At 40.1% G+C, this 25,000-nt stretch overlaps 2 protein-coding genes across 7 annotated transcripts in view; one reads left to right on the top strand and one right to left on the bottom strand.

Annotated features, from left to right (window-relative positions):
• Window positions 1-25,000, top strand: part of LOC113650187 (B-cell receptor CD22-like) — a 1,781,460-nt gene that overhangs the window by 1,161,351 nt on the left and 595,109 nt on the right. The window lies entirely within an intron of this gene.
• The window catches only part of LOC113663360 (antigen WC1.1-like), an 870,979-nt gene that overhangs the window by 545,372 nt on the left and 300,607 nt on the right, over window positions 1-25,000 (bottom strand). The gene's annotated exons all lie outside the window — the stretch shown is intronic.

Genomic DNA, 25,000 nt, shown 5'->3' with positions numbered 1-25,000 from the left:
AGTAATTACTCCGTCACGTGTCCTTTCCGAGCCATTAAATAGCGTGTGTGCACAAAAAGCTTCAGACACAACTTCCTCAAAGAAGCATTCCCATAGCGTCAGCACTGACGCAGCGTCGAGTTCCCTCGAAAGGGAACTAAATTAGAGGTTTTTAGAATTGTGTATAAGGACAGTATGTCCAGCTATAGACAGGCTCTAAAAGCTGCTAGGGCTGAGCACCTGAGCAAACTCATAGAAAATAACCAGAACAATCCCAGGTTTTTATTTAGCACAGTGGCTAGTTTAACAAAAAAAAAACAGAAATCTGAACACACTATTCCATCACATTTCAGTAGTGAGGAGATTCTTCACTGATAAAATCGAAAGTATCAGGAATAAAATAGGTGACGCTCAACATATGAGAGCAACTAGTGACACAATCTCACCTAAGGCTTTACACAGCTTTACAAGTACAGGACAGGAAGAGTTAGATAAACTTATTACTACAGCTAAATCAACAACATGTTCACTAGACCCCATCCCAACTAAACTACTGAAAGAAGTGTTACATAAAGCTGGTGAGCCTCTTCTTAATATCATTAACTTCTCGTTATCTTTAGGTTACGTCCCGAAGTCTTTTAAGTTGGCAGTTATTAGGCCACTCATCAAAAAACCTAACTTAGATCCTAATGAACTATCAAATTACAGCCCTATCTCACACCTTCCATTTATGTCTAAAATACTTGAAAAGGTTGTGTCTGTTCAACTGAGCTCCTTCTTACAGGAGAGCAACATCCTTGAAGAGTTTCAGTCAGGTTTCAGGCCCCATCATAGCACAGAAACTGCACTTGTTAAAGTTACAAACGACTTGTTCTTATCTTCGGACCAAGACTGTATGTCGCTATTAGTTCTACTTGACCTTAGTGCTGCATTTGACACTATAGACCACAACATTCTTCTAGATCGCTTACAAAATTACACAGGTATTCATGGTCAGGCTTTAAGCTGGTTTAGATCCTACCTTTCAGAGCGATACCATTTTGTAGAATTAAATGGTGAATCCTCCAGTTTATTACCAGTTAATTATGGGGTCCCTCAAGGATCAGTTCTCGGACCTCTGCTTTTCTCTATATACATGCTTCCATTAGGGAACATTATTAGAAGACATGGCATTAGTTTCCATTGTTATGCTGATGACACACAGTTATATATCTCATCAAAACCAGATGAAATAGCCACAGTGTCCAAATTAACTCAATGCCTCAGAGAGATAAAAGACTGGATGAGCTGCAACTTTCTATTGTTAAACTCCAATAAGACAGAAATACTACTCATAGGTCCAAAAACCAGTGCACAGAAACTGTTACAACTTAACTCCCATTTAGAGGGATGTACTGTTACTAGTAGCTCAATAGTGAAAGACCTCGGTGTTATATTAGACAGCAACTTGTCTTTTAAAAATCATATCGCCCATACTACCAAAACAGCCTTCTTCCACCCAGAAATACTGCCAAGCTGAGAAACATCCTGTCTGTATCTGATGCTGAGAAGCTAGTTCATGCATTCATGACCTCTAGACTGGACTATTGTAATGCATTACTAGGTGGTTGTCCTGCATCTTTAATAAATAGGTTACAGTTAGTCCAAAATGCAGCTGCCAGAGTTCTCACTAGGACAAGAAAGTATGACCATATAACCCCAATTTTATCATCTCTACACTGGCTACCAGTTAAGTTTAGAATTTACTACAAACTGCTGCTACTTACGTACAAGGCTCTTAATGGTTTAGCTCCCATGTATCTAACTAGTCTTCTAACACGTTACAATCCTTCACGCTCTCTTAGATCACAAAACTCAGGACTTTTGGTAGTTCCCAGAATATCTAAGTCTACTAAAGGTGGTAGAGCGTTTTCGTATTTAGCTCCCAAACTTTGGAATAGTCTTCCTGATAGTGTTCGGGGCTCAGACACACTTTCCCAGTTTAAATGTAGATTAAAAACTCATCTCTTTAGTCAGGCGTACACATAATACACCCCATAATATTATGCACCAGTACATAAGACCGGCACATTTTTATGAACAGCAGATATGTTAATCCCTTTCCACGGCTTCTCTCTTTGTACCCATCCCGAGGCATCCAGACACTGTACCAGCTCCCAACGTCCTCTGTGGGACGAAGCCTTTGGACGTCCACTGAGCCGAGGCCGACTCTGAGAATCCTGAGACATCTCCAGTTAGACACTGTGATACTAAGGAGATCCGAAGTCCATGATCCTTACACCAATACAACATTTAAATGACTGTATATTACAATCACACCCCCAGTGTCACCCATATGAGGATGGGTTCCCCCTTGAGTCCGGTTCCTCACAAGGTTTCTTCCTTTACCAATTTAAGGGAGTTTTTCCTTGCCACTGCTGCCTGAGTCACCTCAGACTTGCTCATAGGGGGATAAATACATAGACATTGTGAACTATATACATCTAATAATAACCTAGAATTTTTATTCTGTTAATTCTTATTTCTTTTATTATTCATTATTTACTTTATCATTAATTATGTCTACCTTCTGCTCTATGTTTATGCGCTGTAAAGCTGCTTTGAGACAATGTTTATTGTAAAAAAGTGCTATACAAATAAACTTGAATTGAATTGAATGTTTACAGTTGTATGAAATTTTGCACTTGACAAAATAGCATTTAAAATTTTTGAGGTATAAAGAGTCATCTAAAAACAAACAAACAAACATACAAACAAACAAACAAATAAAGAAAGAAAGAAAGAAAGAAAGAAAGAAAGAAAGAAAGAAAGAAAGAAAGAAAGATTATATGTGTGTTTTTTCTACCACTCTGTCAGGTTTAAAACCACAAGCTGTATTTCCTTTATTTCATAGTTTCCTGAATTGTGTAACAAAAAGTGAATATTTCAGTTACATGGTGAAAAATGTAGCTTACTTAGTTGTGTAATGAAAATTCAGGGGTTTTAATGCACCAAAAATTACATTGGTGACTTCAGCACTTAACACAATTAACACTTAACACGTAACACAATTAAGTTCTACTGTTGTTTTTTATGATTTAATTTCACCAAAAGTTGAAGTGATTTCTTATCATAATCCATCCTTTTTTCTGACCACTTGGAAGATGTTTCTCCACAAAGCTTCCAGAGTTTCTGGAACCAGGGTTAGTAGTTTCAGCTCCTTTGCCCTTTTCCTTGCTTGACACAGGCCAATAATTTGCCCCTTCTGAAACAGAGTAATGTCTTTCCCATGACCACAGGATCTGACTTCCCACTTGGTGGTTTAAGAAATGAGAAGCTGCTCACGGCTTCAGTTCGTATTAAATAACCTGTTAGCAGCTGAAACATATTAATCACTGCAGTAATAATTCAGTGGAAAGCTCTTACCTGTTTCATTCTTTTAATTCATTCACTCATGTTTAATTAATTAATTTCTATTTAAAATTAAGGTGGTGATTTTTTTTTGCCAGGCTGTATATAAATAAATCTAATTCACGTTTATAAATCTGAATTTAAATATCTGGTGTTTATAGTCACTCAGTCTTTAACTGTCACTCCCACTTTACACTATGGTGAACTACCGTGTGTGTGTGTGTGTGTGTATGTGTGTGTGTGTATCTGTGTGTGTGTGTGTGTGTGTGTGTGTGTGTGTGTGTGTGTGTGTGTGTGTGTGTATGTGTGTGTGTATACACACACTGCTGCAGTACTCACCTTGAACTCTTTCTGATGCTGATGGTCTATAAGTGTTTTTTAAACTTTCCGTAGCCTCTAATAACGTTGAATCTAATCTAATATAATCTGATCTAACCTAAAGTAATATGTTCCTCTGTCACTCTCACTGGTGTTGTAGAAGAAGGTGGTGCAGTTCTTCATGAGGAGATCTCCTATAATTTCACCTTCAATCTTGTTCTCTGTATTTACTTTAGAGTTAAAGACTTTGTTACTGATATCAGTGCCATCTTTTAACCAGATTCCTGTAGGATCTCCCTGGAGGTCTACGTCATATCGTTCTTCAATCTGAAAACTGCAGGGTATGAGAACACAGAGTCCTCTCAGAGCTTCTACACTCTTTGGTAGACTGATGGAGAATTCTCTACACAAAACAGCTGCAAGCACACAATAACACACACACACACACACACACACACACACACACACACACACACTAACAAATACACAATAACACACACACGCACACAATAACACACACGTGCCCACACACAATAACAAATTATCAGTAACAGAACACCAGGAAGCAGTTTGGGGTTCGGTGCCTTGCTCAAGGGCATCTCAGTCGTGGTATTGCTTTAATTAGAATTTGAATGTGTGCTCCTTTTAAATGTGAGCCTTCATTTCATTGTACAATGACAATAAATTATTCTATTCTATTGATGAGATAAACTGGTTTTAGGAGTGATTATTACACTTAAACAAATCTCCCAAAATATTAATTATTAGACAATTTTAAAACAAAGTCCTTAATAAATGTATAATTTACATTTATTGGGCTTATTTAAGTTTAATTATTTAAGTTGTGTTATATTTGGTAACATAATTAACCATAACTTAAATACTTAAAAAATAATAAATAAATATTTTTGATGAACATTTTGGTTTATTTTGGTTGATTTAGTTGGTTATTCATGCAGTCACCAGCATATGGTGGTGTGAGCAGGCAGAGGATTGATTTCAGCTAGTAATGACATGTCTCAAGACTAAGAACAAGTAAGGGCTGCGACTGCATTACAGAATGACACCAAACTGATTCAGTTTAACACATTTATTATTAGGTCACACATTAATTACTGAAACAAACAAAAAACAGAAAACAAACAATGCTGATTTTATCTCTGGGTTCAGGAAAGTTCACCTGGAGAACATACACAAATAAATTTAATGATGTAGTGCAATAATACACAATAATCCTTATCCAGTGTAGCATAATATCCATGTTATACCCAAAGGTATGATAGCAAAGACAAAAAAACAGTATTGGAATTAACTGTGTGCTGCAACTGGACATGTCTTGTGTGCATTACTACATCACTCCATCCGAGGATGAAATGGATGTTTAAATGGATGAAATTTAAAAGCATGTTTAACATTCATCCATTTAAATTGCACAAAGCAAGCGGGAGGTTTTTAACAGAGTAAATACAATCATAACACATACACAAAGTCTAAACAATGTGTTAAACACTAAACACATACATGACACGAAACACTAACACGGACCACAGCACACAGAGTCTCCAGCTCATCACCTCCTCTGAGACATACAGGATGATGGAGGCTACACAAATCTCCCCTCAGCTGATCACATAATGCCCCATTTAAATTTTAATATTAAAATACATATAAACTCTCATTCTCTCATCCTCTGAACGTGTAGCAAGAACTTATATTTATTCAACATTAGATCACTAAACAAATGGGAATTTATTCAGTTCTGTCTTTCTGTCTCTGTTATATCTGTCTGTCTGTCTGCCTTTCATTAGAACTTTAGAGCTTTATGTGATAAAAGCGTGTGTTTAATAAGGAGAGACACGGTTTCATGTAAGATGACCGAGACACTGGCACTCCAACATGGACACTGATGTGATCACTGCTGTATACAGATGGATTTAAGTCCCACTGATACAGCTGAGTGCTCAGGTCATCTGTCCTCACACCGTCTGTTAAATACAAATTCTGTATCAAAAATGTATCCAGAGAAACTCCTCCTAGGGCTTTTGAGTCATATGCAGCAAGATCGGTTATGGTGTAGACCCTGGTCTGAAGTTTGTTGCTGTTCCTTTTCTAAGTGATAAGAGTTCTGGTACTCACAGAACCGGGTCTCAAAATGGTCTTTTTTGCCATAGACACCCATTATAACGTTTAGAAGTTTATAACTCAGCAAGCTTTCTAGCTATCTAACTCAAACTCAGCCAGCTTCTTTAGGGTGATACTCTGGACATAGATTTAAATTGGTGGACCGACTGGCCTTTCAGTTTTCCCACAGCCTCCAGTATATGCAAAATCAAAAAAGTTCCACAACATTGACGTGATATATCGAAACACTCAGCACAATACGGTGAATTGCGACACAGGTATTCAGGTATGAACTCATACCGTGTGTGTTTGTGTGTGTTTGTGTGTGTGTATGTGTGTGTGTGTGTGTGTGTGTGTGTGTGTGTGTGTGTGTGTTAGTGAGTGTGTGTGCGTGTGTGTGTGTATGTGTGTGTGTGTGTGTGTTTGTTAGTGAGTGTTTGTGTGTGAGTGTGTGCTAGTGTGTGCTTGTGTGTGTGTGTGTGTTTGGGTATTCTTCTTCAAAAGTATTGGCACCCTAGCCTCCCGGCCTTTGGGAATACTAGCTCTGAACATACTTGCTCAACATCAAATTTTGGAAGAGCTGTAAAGGTAACAGATCATGAAATTGCTACTGGAGGGAGCAATTGTCAATCAAAAGGAGGGTGTTCCAAATAGAATGGAGAGCTATCATTGGCTTAGCTGTCTATCTCTGCACCACGAGCACCGAGTGGCTCATGAGAGGGCTTGTTTGATTCGTTAGACTCTGAACTACAAATCTGAATCAAGTGTAGTTTTATAAGCCTCCAATGAGAAGTGAGAGCCAAAAGAATGGACGGAAGTGAACTACTGTTTACAGTTTTCGGTCAGATACATAATTATTGTGAGGCGAGCAAAGCGTTTTGGATTAAAAGGCTTGAATATTCAATTTCCTTGGACACTTGGGGATTTATGAAAAATATTGACCCCAATGACGAAAGGGAAGAGTTTAAAGGTAAGTAAACAAACTGAACTAGCGCCAGAGAGATATAAGGGGTGAGTTTCATTAACTTGACAGTTTTGAGCCCATATAGTGTCTCTTATCAAGATCTTATCAGCTGATATGACAGCTGTCATTATCGATAAGAAAATAGGTCAAAGTTTTTTTTAATTATGATTTTTATTTGTTTGTTTATTTATTTATTTATTTATTTATTTATTTATTTATTTATTTATTTATTTATTTATTTATTTGAAATTAGTTGTTGAAATTAATAAAAGGTTATAACTTTGATCTGTCATATGTATGACTTTATTCCTAAATGTGTTAGGAGAAGAACCTAAAACTCACCCTCCCTCAAATGATGTTATCTACAACATCACACACACACACACACACACACACACACACACACACACACACACACACACACAACACACACACACAACACACACACACACCCATCCACCCCAGTTTTATTGCCCTGACAAGAAATAAGAAAAAGAGAAGAATAAGAAAACTAGAATGGTACATTTCCTAAAGAAAATGTGAATGTGCTTGCATGTGACGTCAGTTCCCCTCATCGTGCTGAGTGTTTTGATATATGACATGTCCATGTTGTGCTAAATTTTGGATTTCGCTTATTTTGGTGGCAGGGCTACACGTGACGTCAGTTCCCCTCATCGTGCTGAGTGTTTTATGTCGTGTAACTGAGATATGGCTTCTTTATATTGCAATATGGTTCGTAAGGTGCACTACATGGTTGCTAGGGTATGGCTGCACAGTTACTATGGTTGTATTTGCAGACTAGTTTCTCACCTGCAACAAAAGAGCACACCTGAAAATCCATTTATCTTTGTCCTGAAACAAGCGCCATGAAGATCTTGAACTAAAGCATCAATCAGTGATTTTACTGTGAAAAAATATAATCACGTTACAATAAGGATCATTAGTTTAAATGTAATGTATTAACTAACATTTACTAACCGTGAGTAATAAATTATTGTATTTAGTAATCATTGTTAAAATAAAGTTTATTCTTTGTTCATGTTAGTTCACAGTATATTAACTACTGGGAAAAAATATAATCACATTACAATAAGGATCATTAGTTCAAATGTAATGTATTAACTAACATTTATTAACCGTGAGTAATAAATTATTGTATTTAGTAATCATTGTTAAAATAAAGTTTATTCTTTGTTCATGTTAGTTCACAGTATAGTAAGTAATGTTAACACGGTGTTAATAATGTATTAGTAAATGTTGAAATTAACATGAACAAAATGAATAAATGCTGTAGAAGTGCAGTTCATTATTAGTTCATGTTAAGTAATGTGGTAACTAATGTCAACTAATGAACCCTTATTATAAAGTTTTAGAAAAAAAAAACTGTCCAAGGGTGGATTCGAACCCCGAACCTCTGCATGCTAAACGGATTCACTAATGTGAAGAATGGCACGTCTAACAGTACCCAAGCTTTATTATATTAAAGTCATTCTTATCATTCTTTGTGATATACGTGTCATATCATGTCAAAAAATAATTATGTAATGTGAGGAGACAAAGAAAAAATGCGCTTAATTTTAATTAATGGGTGGCTCTTAAAAGAGCCGTTGCTGTTCTTAAAAGGACATTAGTTTAAAGTGAAATAAAAAATTATAAAAACTACACTGATAGTTGAAAACAACAAAAAGTTATACAAATGGCAGAAACAACAACATATGTGACCGCCGTGCTGTCCAAGGCACGCGACCACTAGGTTTAAGCATTAAATACACGGTTAAATGTTATAGTGTTTGAAAGCTTAGACTCTCGGGATTTTATTAAGCCCACACACAAAGCATAATGCGATTTATAGCCATCATACTAATTTAATCCAACTTGATAGTCACTGGAAATAGGCGGCGCTTACCTTTCTTCACTGGGGTAATATTTTCCAAAACAAATGCTTGTAAAAAATCCCCAAGAGTCTAAGGAACTGGAATATGTAAGGCTTTTAATCCAAAACGCTTTAATCCAAAACGCGTTTCTGACCGAAAAATGTACTTCCGTCCTTGATCTTTTTCTTCCAACGTTGTGTGATCTGACAGATTCACTGGTGTCTGCTGCCCTCTTTTGGATGTTAGCACATCTACAGAGAGATTCCCCATTCAAGTCTATGGGGGAAAAAACACCTCTTTGAACTTCCATACTGGGAATTCTGGAATTCTGATCGCTTACAAAATAGATAGCACACCTCTCCTCAATGAGCCGGTCGATTTGACACCTCATTTATTGGTCTAGGACAAAAGCTGCGGGACAGGTTACGCGCCGAAAAAGTGTCCGGAAGAAGAAGAAGAAGTATGAAGAGAATAAGAATGTGCTTTAGCAAGCACATTAATAATAATTAGCAAGCACATTAATGATAATAAGTATGCAAGAGAATAAGAATGTGCTTTGCAAGGACATTAATAATAGTAATAAGTATGCAAGAGAATAAGAATGTGCTTTGCAAGCACATTAATAATAATAATAATAAGTATGCAAGAGAATAAGAATGTGCTTTAGCAAGCACATTAATGAATTAAGAAATTAATGAAATGTCAAACCATTGATCTGACATATCCCAGTCAGCAAATTTCCTTTGGCCCAGATTTGGGCCAGATAAACAGCTGAGCTGTGGCCCAGATTAGTTTGTGTTTGTCGGCCCAGATATGGCCCACATCTCCTTTGCCAAAACTGAACCAAATCAGTGCCGTAAGTTTACCAAGCATGAGCCAAATGTAATTTTATGTGGCCCAAATATGGCACACCTCTTCTTTGAAAGAACTGAACCAAAGGAGTGCCATAACTCCACCAAACATGAGAAAAATAATACAATTTAATGTGGCCCAAATAAAAAAAATTGCCTTATATGCAAAAAAAAATTGCCTTATATGCAATTTTAGTATGGTTGAGTTTTGTTAAAATCTATTGGCCCATATGTGCCACACATGCAGCTGACAGTATGTAAAACTCTTATTTACTTAAAGGTAAATGAAACACTCAACAACAAATGTACTAAAAACAATTTACTTCAAAACAAGTGTTTAAATAATTACAGCTTTAAGAGTAAACATAAGAATACATTTAAGAATGCGTTTAACTCAGAGTAAGAAAAAAAAACACAAAAAAAATCAAATTAACTTGTACAGAGAACTTAAATTGAGTTTTGATGTGCCTAATGAGGGTCGGCAGTGTTTTGTTGGGCCTCGTGTTTCTTCATTCACTCCCTCCTACCCCCCCTCTCGGTCTCTGCAATAAAGATGAATTTAAATAATGCTAGCAGCAATACAATATGGAAGTTAGAGCTGGATAATGGGAGAAAAAGTAATTTAATATAAATTTCCTCCTTTAATATTTTAATTGCAATAATTAACCACATCTGATTGACCAAAAAAAATTTCCAGTATATTTTCGAAAGGAATTGCAAATTGTACAATTTTTTTTAAATTGTATGGGCCATAATAATACCATAATTTCTTATGACAAATTATTTAGATTTTGTTTTTAGAATACTTTTTCACCAGCTGGTTAAAATTTCCACTGGATGTATTCTGCTTTAAAAAAAAGACATGCATGACTTTCAGTGCATGAGACAGATTCCAAGGGACCGTCTGCAAAGTGCAAATCCTGAAAAGCGAATGCTAAAAAACAGTCAATAACCACCGTCACCAAATTCAGCTCACACATCACTGATGTCCTGATAGTTATACTACAACACTTACTTGGAGGAAATGTGTTTTACTTTTGGGGGGAATATTTTCATATAAACATAAAAATTATACAAAAAGACATTTCTCCCAAGTTGACTGTTTTTAGTATTCGCTTTTCGGGTTTTGCACTTTGCAGACGGTCCCTTGGTTCACAAATAGAGACATGTATTTTGTCCACCGCCGAGGAAAACTGATTTTGAGGAAAATTGGGTTGTAGCTGCCTCTCTACATTACTACGATAGAAAAGAGGTGTTATTTGTGTAGTAACAGCGTTTAGCTCAGGAGTTATTGACTTGGGAAACTCCAATCTGTGAATATGCGGCCAACTTTACTCATGCACTGTTGATTTATAGCCAAAAACATCGGAATTTAAAACGCCATACCAGCGGAGCCCTAGCGTACATTAAACTGTATTGTTAAACTGAGGAAAATATTAGCTAATTTGACCCCTTCCTCAATTAAACTAATAACTAAACGCTTAATAATATGCAATATTGACACATAATGCTGCATATTTCAATTATATGACTGTAAAGTGCCAATCACTCACCTGAACGTAGCTTACACAGTGTTATCTGGGCCATATAACTCAAAATGAGTTGTGAACCAAGAGAGCATTTCTCGCCGATTTTTAAGTTATGGCAAAACAAATATGGCCACAATTTGGCCCATATCTGTATAGCCATGCCACATCTAGGCCATATGTGCCAGATAATACCCACATGTGGCCCAAACGTAATTGCTATCTGGGATGTATGTCTTAGTTCCAAATGATCTAGGAGAGACGTACTTAAAACTCACATGTTTGATACGCGTTTTGGTTTGTGGAAATCCCTTTTCCACTCCCGCTACACCATCTTTCATATTGTTTAACACCAGTTTATTTATTTATTTATTTATTTGAAATTAGTTGTTGAAATTAATAAAAGGTTATAACATTGATCTGTCATATGTATGACTTTATTCCTAAATGTGTTAGGAGAAGAACTTAAAACTCACCCTCCCTCAGACTGAACGTTAGCCAACGATGTTATCTACAACATCACACACACACACACACACACACACACACACACACACACACACACACACACACACACACACACACACCCACACACCCACACACCCCATCCACCTACACACACAAACACACACAAACAGACACACACATACCACGTTCCCTTCGGTTTTAGTCTTTAAATAGCCTATCATATCACCCTACACATATAACTTGTATGATTCATAGAGCATAGCTATGGCTGTTTGTCCAGATGCACCAAAAAAAATTAAAAAATATACTAAGTCAAGATTTGCAATTAAAATTTTAATCTTAAGACAAATAAATACTCACACTGAACATCCAGGAACACAGAGGTGTTGTGATCTCCATGCTGGTTTTGAGCTCTACAGTAATATAAACCACTGTGTGTAGAATCAGTCGTGTTGATGGTGAGATGGTCTCCGGTTCCTATCTGCTCTCCGTTCTCTCTGTACCAGGTGTAGTTCAGCACTGCTGGGTTTGCATCACTGCTACAACTCAGAGACACTGAACTGCCCAAAAGTACTGAATCAGATGGAGACACTGATACTGATGTGTTTCTAGGACCATCTGAAGGAGGAGGAACAGGATTTAGGAGACTCCATAAATCATTAAAGGTCTACTGAATGTAACTTGATTAAGATTAAACCCTTACACAGAACATGTAGAGTATAAGAGCTCCGTACTGATTTGTTCTAGAGCTGGTAGGTGGCAGTGCAGGTGAAATCGAGCCCATGATGCAGGTGAGTAACGTTGAAGTTCAGCTTTGAGGACCTGAAGCTGGTGTTGTGGTTCTGCTCCTGTCTTCTCTCCTCAGGCAGGAAGCTCCATGTAATAATAGGGGGTTTGAAGGGACATGGAGATCGAGCAGAGCAAATGAGACTCAGTGAAGTTCCCTCCACCACCTCATTGTGGTCCTACAGGGGCGGTTCTAGGATTTCATCTTTAGGGGGGTTTAGCCCTAAGTGAGAATTTAAAACAAAAAGAGTTTTATTTTTTATATTATACGACAACTCTGGTAATAAGAATAGTGAAATTTCACTGCTTTTGGTTGCCGTCTTTGCGTCTTTCCGCCGATTAACGTTATAGATAAACACCTCCAGCTCTGACTGCGCATGCACGCTGCACGTACCTGTGATTCTCCGTTCAAATAAAGCAGACAGCTGAAGACACACAAAGACTACAATACAGGGTGGCTGAGATCACACACAGGGGGGGCTGAAGCCACCCTAAAAAAGGTCCAGAACCGCCCCTGGTGTAGGGGCATCTGTATTCAGCCTGAACATAATGAAACAGGTGTATTGTTTACATGTATTTGACTGCATGCAGCACTGCGCAGACAAATCAATCTATGACATCAAATTTCCACGAGAGCCATTCAAAAGCTTATCACTCTCGCGTTGCATTGATCTCATGTGTCAATCAATCTGCGCTGCACAGGTTGTTAATCTCTCTATTGTGATATGCCTCAATGGCAAATAATCAGAACACCTTCCATGGTGCGCACTCGCTCCCCTAGAGATTTAACTGTTGTATTGTTAAGAACCTTCTGCACCTCAAATCTACAATTATGCATGAAGGTTGTGAGGAACAAAGGATTAGCGATTTCGCTTTAGTTTGAGGATCAAACTTCGGCAGAAATTTTAATTCTTTTTTGAGTTTGGAATAGCGTGATATTTATCCCAGATTAATTTCATTTCTATCTATTTCTTATAGCCATGCACATCTGTCATGTACTGATAATCTTAATCAGGGTCACCGAAGCCATCATATATTTGAATGAAGCAGATGCCAAATATTCAGGTTTAAATGTACCACTGCGAGGATATGTCAAAAATTGAGGTTGTGATTCAGTCCACCCTGCTAAATTAGCTAGCCAGGGGGTAGTATAACAACATAGACCACAATGGTTCATCCAGTCACAAGGAGTTTCCTCGTGGTCTGGCTTAGGATATTTTGTTCCTGAATTACCCATGTCCAACTATAGGTATAACTAATATTATTACACACAAACAACACAACACAATCAACACAACACAATCAACACAACACAATTGGAGACCAGCGACCGAGACAGAGAGGGTGATCAAATAAATTTATAGCCTCTAACCTTAGAGACATTTTCTGCACGTGCTATTCCACTGGTTCAATAACCAGTGATGAAATTCGATAATATTGATTTAGCTATACACGGATATGGATATCAGCACACGAGGTAAGTGCCTACACTTTGAACGATATGACAAGATACCAATCAGCACTTACCCGAATACTGATAACCCCAATATAGATACCAGTACACGAGGAAAGTGCCTATACTTTAACCGGTATGACAAGATACCAAATCAGCACTTACTCGAGTACTGGTATCCCGGACGAGGCCCCAAGAACTGTAAGGAATTCTCATCAGCCGCTTGGGCAGGATCACTAAATTCAGCCTCTTGTCCTCTGCTCGGTTTCTGTTCTCCACAAGCTTTTGGGGAAGTCTCAATGAAACACACGAATCAGTCTTTAAAAGAGAAGTTCCAAAGTTTATTAGGTAAAACAGAGATATATAGTCGTACAAGAAGGGAGGGGGGGTGTAGTGGGTGTGTGTATTGGTATGTGTGTGTGTGTGCATCTGTGTTTATGTGTACCTACACTCCCTTTATTTCCTATCCTTTTAACACAGAATGTTTAAGGCAGGGGTGTTTTATGGCAGGACCATTTGTTGTAGAGCTGCTTATGGTAGTGTGTGTGTGTGTGTGTGTGTGTGTGTGTGTGTGTGTGTGTGTGTGTGTGTGTGTGTGTGTGTGTGTGTGTGAGTGTGTGAGAGAGAGAGAGAGAGAGAGAGAGAGAGAGAGAGAGAGAGAGAGAGAGAGAGAACAATATGCTCTGTACAGAAAGTCTACAACATTATCAGAGAAGATTAAGTATTTTTTACAATTATTCTCACATAGATCAAAGTGAATGATCTTCTCAGCTGTCCTCACTGTCCTCTGCAGGGTCTGGCGAACCGAGATGGTGCAGTTCTCAAACCAGACAATGATGCAGCTGCTCAGGATGATCTCAAAGGTCTCTCTGTAGAATGTGGTCAGGATGGGGGGAGGGAGATGGGCTTTTCTCAGTCTTAGTAAGAGGTAGAGATTCTGCTGTGCTAACGGAGCTGGTGTTGAGTGACCAGGTTAAGTTCGGAGAGAGAGAGAGAGAGAGAGAGAGAGAGAGAGAGAGAGAGAGAGAGAGAGAGAGAGAGAGAGAGGTGAAAACTGTTAGGCACCTTCGATCTGAAGTTAGGACTGTTAAATATAAGATCTCTTGTATCTAATGCTCTTATGGATGATGGAATGGTTACAGATCAGAAGTTTAGTGTTCTGTGTTTAACAGAAACATGGGTCAAACCAAATGAGTTTGTATTACAAGTATTGTAGCTCTACTTAAAAGGAAAGTAATTAGAGAGAGAAAATTTGCACCTTGGTATAATGACAACACACAAAATTGTAAAACAATCAGCTAGGAAATTAGAACATAAATGTCCTCAAACTAAATTATCAGTATTTCGATTAGCATGGAAGGAAAGCCATGGCTTTTTTCATTGCTACAAAAAAATAATGCTGCTAGATCGGTTTCACTTTGATTATAAAATACTATTACTAACCTATAAAGCACTTAATGGTCACACGCCACAGTACTGAGAGATCTTTTAGTTTTTTATGATCCGTCACACCTACTTCGATCAAAGGGTGCAGGATATTTGGTAGTACCTCAAGTACAAAAGTCTCCAGCAGGGGGCAGAGCTTTTTCTTACAGAGCCCCACTGTTATGGAACAGACTGCCAATTAGTGTTTGTGGCTCAAACACAGTGTCAGTATTTAAGTCCAGGATAAAAACACATTTGTTTCGCTTAGATTTTTATGAATAGCTTTTCTCAGGTAAAGGAGCAGATCTGGAGGGTTAATGGTCATAGAGTGTTTGGTGAACTGGGATGTCTGGATGTTGTCTCCTTACCATTAACTCTCTTTACTCTTTACTCACTGTATGTGTGTGTGTGTGTGTGTGTGTGTGTGTGTGTGTGTGTGTGTGTATGTGTGTGTGTGTGTGTGTGTGTGTGTGTGTGTGTGTGTCAGAGGTGGGAAGTAACGGAGTAAAAATACTTCGTTACTGTACCTAAGTACATTTTTCTGGTATCAGTACTTTACTCCACTATTTTTTTTCGGACAACTTTTCACTTTTACTCATTACATATTTACACAAATATCTGTACTTTTTACTTCTTACATTTTCAAAATGGACTCGTTACTTTTAGTATTATTTCTACTTTTAGTATTCATTTAGTATATCATTTGTAAAACATCACAATAATTTTGAGTTGTTTTCAAGGACAGAGCCGGAATCTCCCTACAGTTTGGGATATGGCCTTGGTGATATACTTGGTATACATTATATTTCCAAAAGTATTGGGCCACCTGACCTTTCTGGTTGTTTTCTGATCTCATCTCTAATGAACACCTTTGGGATGAATGTGAACGCTGACTCCTTCCTACCTCACCTACATCAGTGCCTGACTTTCGTAACACACTTGTGGCTGATGAACACAAATATCCATAAGCACACTCCAAAATTATTTATACATACACACACACACACACATTATCGTCTCTGGCGTCGGCACAACACGGGAAGCAGCAGTCTACCGGTTCTAAGCCGTAGCTCGATTGGCGTAGATCTTGGCGCCAGGGGCTGCTTTCGATGGTGGGAGAGATCACCATGTCTCATTGGACAGCTACCGCCCACCTCAAGCTGGGCAGCCCCCAGTCAATAAGGTGCTGTCCTGCCATAGCCTGCTTGCTTCACTGGGTGCGTGGAGCTTAGAGAATTATCTCGACAAGCAGGCTACAAACTCTACAACAGGCAAGTTGCAAAGAAGAATAAAGAAGACTAAAGCTCTTCCTTTTGCAAGCTGGAACGTCAGGACCTTGTGTCCTGTATTCATCACTGACCTGCAGCAGGTAAACAATGCACGGAAGACTGGCGTCATTGACAGGGAACTCTTCCGAATGAATGTCGATATTGCCTGTCTTTAAGAGACCCGACTGGCTGGCAGCGGCACCATCAGGGAAGCCAATTACACTTTCTAATGGCAAGGAAAGCCTTCGGATGAACCTAGGCAGCACGGTGTCGGCTTCGCTGTAAAGAAAACACTCGTCGCCTTCATCGAGCCTCCGTCATCGGGCACTGAGAGGATCCTTGCTCTCCGGCTGTCAACATCATCAGGACCAGCCAACATCCTCAGTGTGTATGCCCCAACCCTCTGCTCAAACCCAGAAGAAAAAGACCAGTTCTACGAGGCTCTGGATGAAGCAATATCTAATATCCCCAGTACCGAAGGCCTCTACCTACTAGGAGACTTCAATGCGAGAGTGGGAGCTGAAAACGAGGCATGGCCCACTTGTCTCGGCTCGCACGGAAGGGGTAAGATCAACGAGAATGGCCAGCGAGTGCTGGAGATGTGCTGCTCCCACAGCCTATGTGTGACTAACACCTTCTTCAAATGCAAGCAGATCCACCAGGTGACATGGAGACATCCTCGTTCCCGCCACTGGCACCAGCTAGATCTTCTCATCACAAGGCGTGTGGAACTAGCCAGCGTCCTTCTCACCCTCAGCTACCACAGTGCCGACTGTGACACGGACCACTCCCTTGTGGCCAGCAAGGTACAAATAATACCCAAGAAACTGCACCACTCCAAGAAGAAGGGTTGTCCACGGATCAACACCTGCTGTAAAAACAACCCAGAAAAGACACAGCAGTTCATCTGCAAGCTCCATGAGGCTCTCACCAAAGAGACACCTGATGACACCATCGACTCCAAGTGGTCCCACCTCCGAAATGCTGTGTACATCTCAGCCATTACTGCCTACGGGAAGAAGGAGAGCAAGAACACCGATTGGTATGAGGCCAAATGGGAGGTGATGGAGCCCGTGACTGAGGCAAAGAGGAAAGCCATCCTGGCTTACAAGGCTGTGTCTAGCCCTGGTACATTACAAGCCCTCAGGTCTCCCAGGAAAAATGCACAGCAGACCGACCGCCACTGCGCTAACACCTACTGGCTGAACCTCTGCACCAGTATACAGACAGCTGCCGAAACCGGGGATGCAAGGGGCATGTATGAGGGTATCAAGAAGGCAATAGGCCCACCCACCTCTAAGATCGTCCCACTTAAGTCCAAGACTGGCGAAGTCATCAAAGACCAGGGGAAACAGCTGCAGCGCTGGGTTGAGCACTATCTCGAGCTGTACGCAACCAAAAACGTTGTCACTGACACCACCTTAGACGCCATCCCAGACCTGCCAGTCATGGAGGAACTAGACACATCACCCACCCTGGAAGAGCTCAGAAAAGCTATCGACTGCCTCGCTTGTGGGAAGGCCCCTGGGAGTGACGGCATCCCGCCTGAAGTCCTTAAGATCGGGAAACCAGCACTACTCCAACCCCTGCATGAACTCCTCTGCCTCTGCTGGGGATAAGGATACATCCCCCAGGACATGCGAGATGCAAACATTGTCACTCTGTATAAGAACAAAGGAGACCGCAGTGACTGCAAGAACTACTGAGGCATATCCCTCCTCAGCATCGTTGGAAAGGCTTTCGCCCGTGTCGTCCTGGCGCGCCACCAAGCGAGTCACGAGGTGAAACTCAACAGCTTCCACCTGAGATGCTTGCGGCGCATTCTGCGTATCCAGTGGCAGGACAAAGTACCCAACACAGAGGTTCTGGAACGCACCGGCATGAATAGCATGTTCACCATTCTCAGTGAGAGGCGCCTTCGCTGGCTTGGCCATGTTAGGAGAATGGACCCGGGTCGCACACCCAAAGACCTGCTGTACGGCGAGCTAGCAGAAGGTGCACGACTGACCGGGCAGCCACGTCTGCGGTACAAAGATGTCTGCAAAAAGGGCATGAAGATGGCCAACATCAACGTAAACAATTGGGGGAGCTGTGCTGACGACCGCCCCGCCTGGAGTCTTGCTGTCAGACAGGGTGCTCAGAAAGCCGAGGAGGTGAGAAACACAAACCTCGCTGCAAAGAGAGCCAGGAGGAAGGCAAATATATATATATATATATATATATATATATATATATAACATGACGTCCAGTTACCAGCATGACCCTAAACAGGTAGTAAAAACGGCGACTTTTTACTTAAGTACATGTCAGAGCCCATACTTCTTTACTTTAACTTGAGTAACAGAGTGTAGTCACTACTTCAACTTTTACTGGAGTCTTTTAAAAAATGAGTATCTGTACTTCTACTTCAGTAAAGGATGTGTGTACTTTTGCCACCTCTGGTGTGTGTGTACTGATACTCACTGTGTGTGTGTGTGTGTACTGATACTCACTGTGTTTGTGTGTGTACTGATTCTGTGTGTACTGATACTCACTTTCCGTGTAATAATAATAATAATAATAATAATAATAATAATAATAATAATAATAATAATAATAATAATCCAGCAGTTTTCTAGCAGCGCCCTCAGCAGGTCAGTTAAGAGAACAAACACATTTCACTAAACAGAAATCTCAAGAAATTTTTGTTTGTGTGTGTGTACTTATTCTCTCTGTGCATGTGCATGTGTCCAGATAAAATAGGAGGTTTATCAGCATGTCACAGATCAAATATGTGGACTTGATGATCCTCAGTGGTGACCTGAACAGGGAGCAGGTGAAAAAACAACATTAGAGGTGTGTGTGTGTGTGTGTGTGTGTGTGTGTGTGTGTGTGTGTGTGTGTGTGTGTGTGTGTGTGTAGAAGGGATGTGTAACTGACGTAGTTACAGTGTGTTTATCAGTGTGTGTATCTGCTCTGTGCAGCTGTCAGGCATTAATGCTGTACGACAGCCGAGTGTTTCCTCTCTCTGACATCAGTGTGTGATGTGGTCGACTCTCATCAGAGTCAGGAGGTGGAGCTCTGTTCATCAGTCACACACCACAGAGACAGGAGGTGGAGCTCTGTTCATCAGTCACACACCTCAGAGACAGGAGGTGGAGCTCTGTTCATCAGTCACACACCACAGAGACAGGAGGTGGAGCTCTGTTCATCAGTCACACACCACAGAGACAGGAGGTGGAGTTCTGTTCATCAGTCACACACCACGGAGACAGGAGGTGGAGCTCTGTTCATCAGTCACACACCACAGAGACAGGAGGTGGAGCTCTATTCATCAGTCACACACCTCAGAGACAGGAGGTGAAGCTCTGTTCATCAGTCACACACCTCAGAGACAGGAGGTGGAGCTCTGTTCATCAGTCACACACCACAGAGACAGGAGGTGGAGCTCTGTTCATCAGCTCTGACGTTATTTTGATATATATGGAGAAAGTGAAAGATGCCTCATCTGATTTGTTATTGAGGCTGTGTGATGATTTCCTCTCGTCTTTCTAATAAGGTAACAGTGAGTGTGATTGGTGGCCGTCTCTCTCCCTCTGTCTGTCTCTCTGTCTGTCTCTCTGTAGGGGGCTGAATGAGGGGATACACTTCTCTCAGTCTCTCTGGGCGAGTGGACGTGAACACATCGTGTACAGCGAGGAGGGAGATGGAAATCTGTCTGACTTTAATTCTTCTCTCATCCACACTCACACTCACAGCAGCTGGTAAGTTTACACTGATTATTCACACGAAAACATCACACACTTCTCACTTTAACAGTAGGGACCAGTTTTAATCATGACATGAAGAAAGTTTCCTGGAGTGATTGTAACTTTATAAACAGTGAAAGTGTTTTATCTTTATAGAATATAAAAAGCTGTACATGAGAGTACACACATCATCCTCAGGGTTTGTTCTGAGGCCTCACTTATAAAATCAGCTCCAGATTAATGTTTAGAGTTTAGACATGATTTATTGTGAGTAAAAAAACAACTGAACTAACATGAGTGTGTGTGTGTGTGTGTGTGTGTTTGTGTGTGAGTGTGAGAGAGTGAGTGTGTGTGTGTGTGAGTGTGTGTGTGTGTGTGTGTGTGTGTGTGTGTGTGTGTGTGAGTGTGACAGAGTGAGTGTGTGTGTGTGTGTGTGTGTGTGTGTGTGTGTGTGTGTGTGTGTGTGTGTGTGTGTGTGTGTGTGTGTGTGTGTGTGAGTGAGTGTTTGCATGAGAGTGTGTTTGTGTGTGTGTCTGCGTGTGAGTGTTTGAGAGAGAGAGTGAGTGTGTGTGTGTGTTGTGTGAGAGTGTGTGTGTGGGTGTGAGTGTGTGAGTTTGTGTGTGAGAGTGTGAGAGATTGTGTGCATGTGTGTGTGTGTGAGAGATACTGTAGAGAGAGATATAGAGTTTATATGTAAATCTCTCTCTCTCTCTCTCTCTCTCTCTCTCTCTCTCTCTCTCAGACAGTGTGAGGTTGGTGAATGGTGGAAGTCGCTGTGCTGGGAGAGTGGAGGTTCTTCATAATGGACAGTGGGGAACAGTGTGTAGTTCTGCCTGGGATATGAAAGATGCTGCAGTGGTGTGTAGAGAGCTGCGCTGTGGGGAGGCTGTAGAGATTAATTACATGTCTGACTTTGGACAAGGATCAGGAGAAATCTGGATATATGATGTGTACTGTAGAGGATCTGAGTTGACTCTGAACAATTGTAGCTCACAAGGGGGACATTTCTGTGCTCATAATATGGATGCTGGAGTCAGTTGTTCAGGTAAACATCTGAATTTATGAAAATATATCTTAATTAGTTAAAATTATTAAGATGTTTATAATTATACATATACATTATTTTTTATCAGACTGTAATTTGGATTTACAAATAAATATTTGTATCTATGATTTCTTGACTTTCTGTCTTATTGAAAAGTTATGCAATATTTTAATTAAATAAAACACAGGTCACAGAATGCCAAGACTCAGTGCTGGTCCTCACCGGTGCTCTGGGAGAGTGGAGGTGTTTCTTGGAGGTTCCTAATCCACAGTGTGTGATGCTGACTTTGACCAGCAGGATGCAGAAGTTGTGTGTCGAGAGCTGGACTGTGGGATTCCTGGGAAGGTTCTGGGATCAGCTGCTTTTGGCCGAAGGGAGGGTCAGGTGTGGACAGAGGAGCTTCAGTGTAGAGGAAACGAATCTGGGATTTACTTCTGTCCATCATCATCTTCACTCAAACACTCAACCTGTTCCCATGACAACGATGTGGGATTAATATGTTCTGGTTAAGTATTATGATGTAACTTCTGCTTAAATAGAGACCACATAGCTGTCAATCAAACTTTAAGGTGCCTGTGTTAATGTCCCTCTTTCACTGAGCTCTCGGCTGTTTGTTCAGGTCACACAGAGGCACGGCTGGTGAACGGACCGGACTCCTGTTCTGGTCGAGTGGAGCTCCTGTACCGCGGTGTGTGGGGCACAGTTTGTGCTGTAAGCTGGGATATGAGAGCTGCAGATGTTCTGTGTGCACAGCTGGATTGTGGGAGTGCTGTGGCTGTGGTGAAGGTGGACTGGTTTGGGGAGGGGAATAACCACATCTGGGCTGATGTGTTTGATTGTCAGGGGAAGGAGACACATCTATCACAATGTGGCATTTCATCATGGAGTCGAGCTGCATGCTCTCATAAACATGACGCTGGAGTCATCTGTAATGGTGAGACATTAACATCACATACACCAGATTACTGAATAAAGTCAGAGTTCATTACAATATTTAAATGAGCTTCTTCTGCTTCAGGATCCTCTGTTGCGCTTCATGAGGGGAGAGTGCGGTTGTCTGGAGGGAGCGAGTGTCCGGGGGGGGGGGGGGGGAGATTTATTTCAGGCAGGACTGGAGGAGAGTTCTCCTGGACTCGTGGAGTCTGTCTGAGGCATCCGTGCTCTGCAGACAGCTGGGCTGTGGCTCCGTTCTGAACTACCGCTCTTCTCCATCCACCACTGAACACAAACACACGTGTGTAACAGGTTTCAGCTGCTCTGAGAGTGAAGAACATCTGAGGAACTGCAGCAGTGCACAAGCTGAACCTGTCAAATGCAGCTCCGGGGAACAGCTCTACATCACCTGCTCAGGTAAACACCGAAAAATGAGCAGGTCTGAAGAAAACCAGCACTTTAAAATGTAGTTTAAGAAACAGATCTATGTCAGTAGGAAAGTTGTATAGCATATTAATTAAAAATACAATTATTTTACAGTTCATGGCAACAGAACAAATATTTTGTCTGTCAGTTCTCAACTATAAATGTTCATATCTACATGGGACAGTTCGACAAATGGGACAGAACTGTTAATAAAATGTTAAGAAACTGTCAGTGAGCTGCATTATTTGTTATAATATGTAGATTGATTTAGAGATTTACATATCTGAATTGTGTGTGTGTGTGTGTGTCTGTGTGTGTGTGTGTGTGTGTGTGTGTGTGTGTGTGTGTGTGTGTGTGTGTGTGTGTGTGTGTGTAACAAAGATCCCAGTCCTGGAACTGGGTCCATATGGCTGAATGAGGTGGAGTGTGAGGGGAACGAGACGTCCCTGTGGAAATGCAGATATCAGCTGTGTGAAGAGGGTGAATGTGGACACCATGAGGACGTTGGAGTCGTCTGCTCAGGTACAGTGTGATGACTGACAATAAACCTGTTAGATATGTATATGTTTTATTTCAAAACTGAGGTCCAAAGTTCCTGAAATTCAATACGATTGAACATGATAGTAAGGACTTGTTTATAAATGTAAACCATCTTAAATATATTTTTATATAAAGATAATTTTACACATATTTCACTGTGTGGATAAAACAGGACGTTTTCAAATGAAGTGTAAGTCGTCCTTCTCTCACCAGAGTTTAAAGAGATCCGACTCACAAAGGGCTGTGAGGGGAATCTGGAAGTGTTCTACAATGGAACCTGGGGTAATGTGTGTTACAATCAGATGGATAATGAGCTAGAAACAGCAAATATGGTGTGTGGAGAGCTGAACTGCGGCAAACTCGAACGTTTGGTCTCAGACAAAGCGAGAGTCGAATCTGCTCCTAACTGGCTGGATCATGTGAAATGTAGGAAACACGACTCTAATCTGTTGCAGTGTCCATCTTCACCCTGGGGACAGAACAGATGTGATAATCATGATGAAGTGGTTCATATTAACTGCACAGGTAAGATGACTCTCTCTATATAATAGTTTATACAATGCTGTAGAATTTGTGTAAATATTTAATATAAAATAAGAATGAGAGAAAAGTCTGTTTTTGTATGTTTTATTACTGTAGATGATGGAACGTCTCTACGTTCTCAAGGGACATGCTCGTCATTTCCTCTTCAGAAATACTGCTCAAGTAAGGACAATTAAATCTGTCCCTTTAGTCACAGTTACTGTTTTCACCCAGAAGATCATCGTTTTAATAATAAATAATAATAAGATTTTCATCAGTTATATATATATATATATATATATATATATATATATATATATATATATATATATATATATAATTAAAAAGCTATATTAAATATACAAGAGAAAATAAGATGGGTCTCTTAAAACGAACAACTAATTGGTTTTCTTTTTTAGAAAAATTAACTTTTAGTTTTTAAATACATGATATGCAATGCATACAACAATATTTTCTATCACAAATAAACATTTAGATACCCGTTGTTTCTCTGTCTGTACTTGTACTGTGAACAATGACAAAGTTGACTGAGAAGAATTAAGAACATTTAAGTGCCAAACATCCTGGGTTTTAAATGAACCCTTTTCTGACATGCAAAAACAAAACAAAAAAATTACTGTCAAATTACTTTTTTAAAGTATCAAAACTAAAGCATACATTAAAATAAATAATAATAATAATACAAAAATACTGCCTTTAAGTCATGCAACTTAACTTCAGAAATAAAAGATTCTAAATCTACAGCTCAGGCATAACATAAGCCTTTATTGTCTTCTGGGAAAGCTTTGTGGTATTTAAGAAGCAAAAACATGGACAGGAACTTTGACCTAGAGGCCATTCATGGTTTCAAGCATATACATATAGGTCGACGTGCTGTTGTGGTATGCCAGTTCGATCTTGCAATGGATACACGCCACGGCCTTTTCTTTACTTTTCAATTTGAAATGACCGCTTCTCCTTCTGCTTTGACGTAAGCGTGTTGTCATACGCTCACACACACAGAATAATTGCACAAGAACATGACGTGAGCTTTTGTAATCGAGTTAATCGAGGAATCGTTTCCGCCCAAACTGAGATACATCTGTAATATAAAAATAAGAGACAACAATATGGCACAACCAAACTTGATACTGTTACATGATTGGCTGTTAGCGTGTCGCTCCCTACGTTGCAAGGTTACCAGCGATTGATTGTGTTTGTTAATGCAACCAAACCTCTGTTTTGTTCGGACAAAGGATAAAAAATATCTTTTTTTTTTAACGTTTTATTGAGCACATTTTTTATCGCTATCGTTCACGTGTCTATCGCGATACATATAGTTATTGTTTTATCGCCCAGCCCTAATAAATTTGGTAGCTATGA

This window comes from Tachysurus fulvidraco, chromosome 19 (assembly GCF_022655615.1).
Source record: "Tachysurus fulvidraco isolate hzauxx_2018 chromosome 19, HZAU_PFXX_2.0, whole genome shotgun sequence".
Classification (NCBI taxonomy): domain Eukaryota; kingdom Metazoa; phylum Chordata; class Actinopteri; order Siluriformes; family Bagridae; genus Tachysurus; species Tachysurus fulvidraco.
Note: the sequence above shows the minus strand (reverse complement) of the source record. Positions and strands in the feature narration are given on the sequence as shown.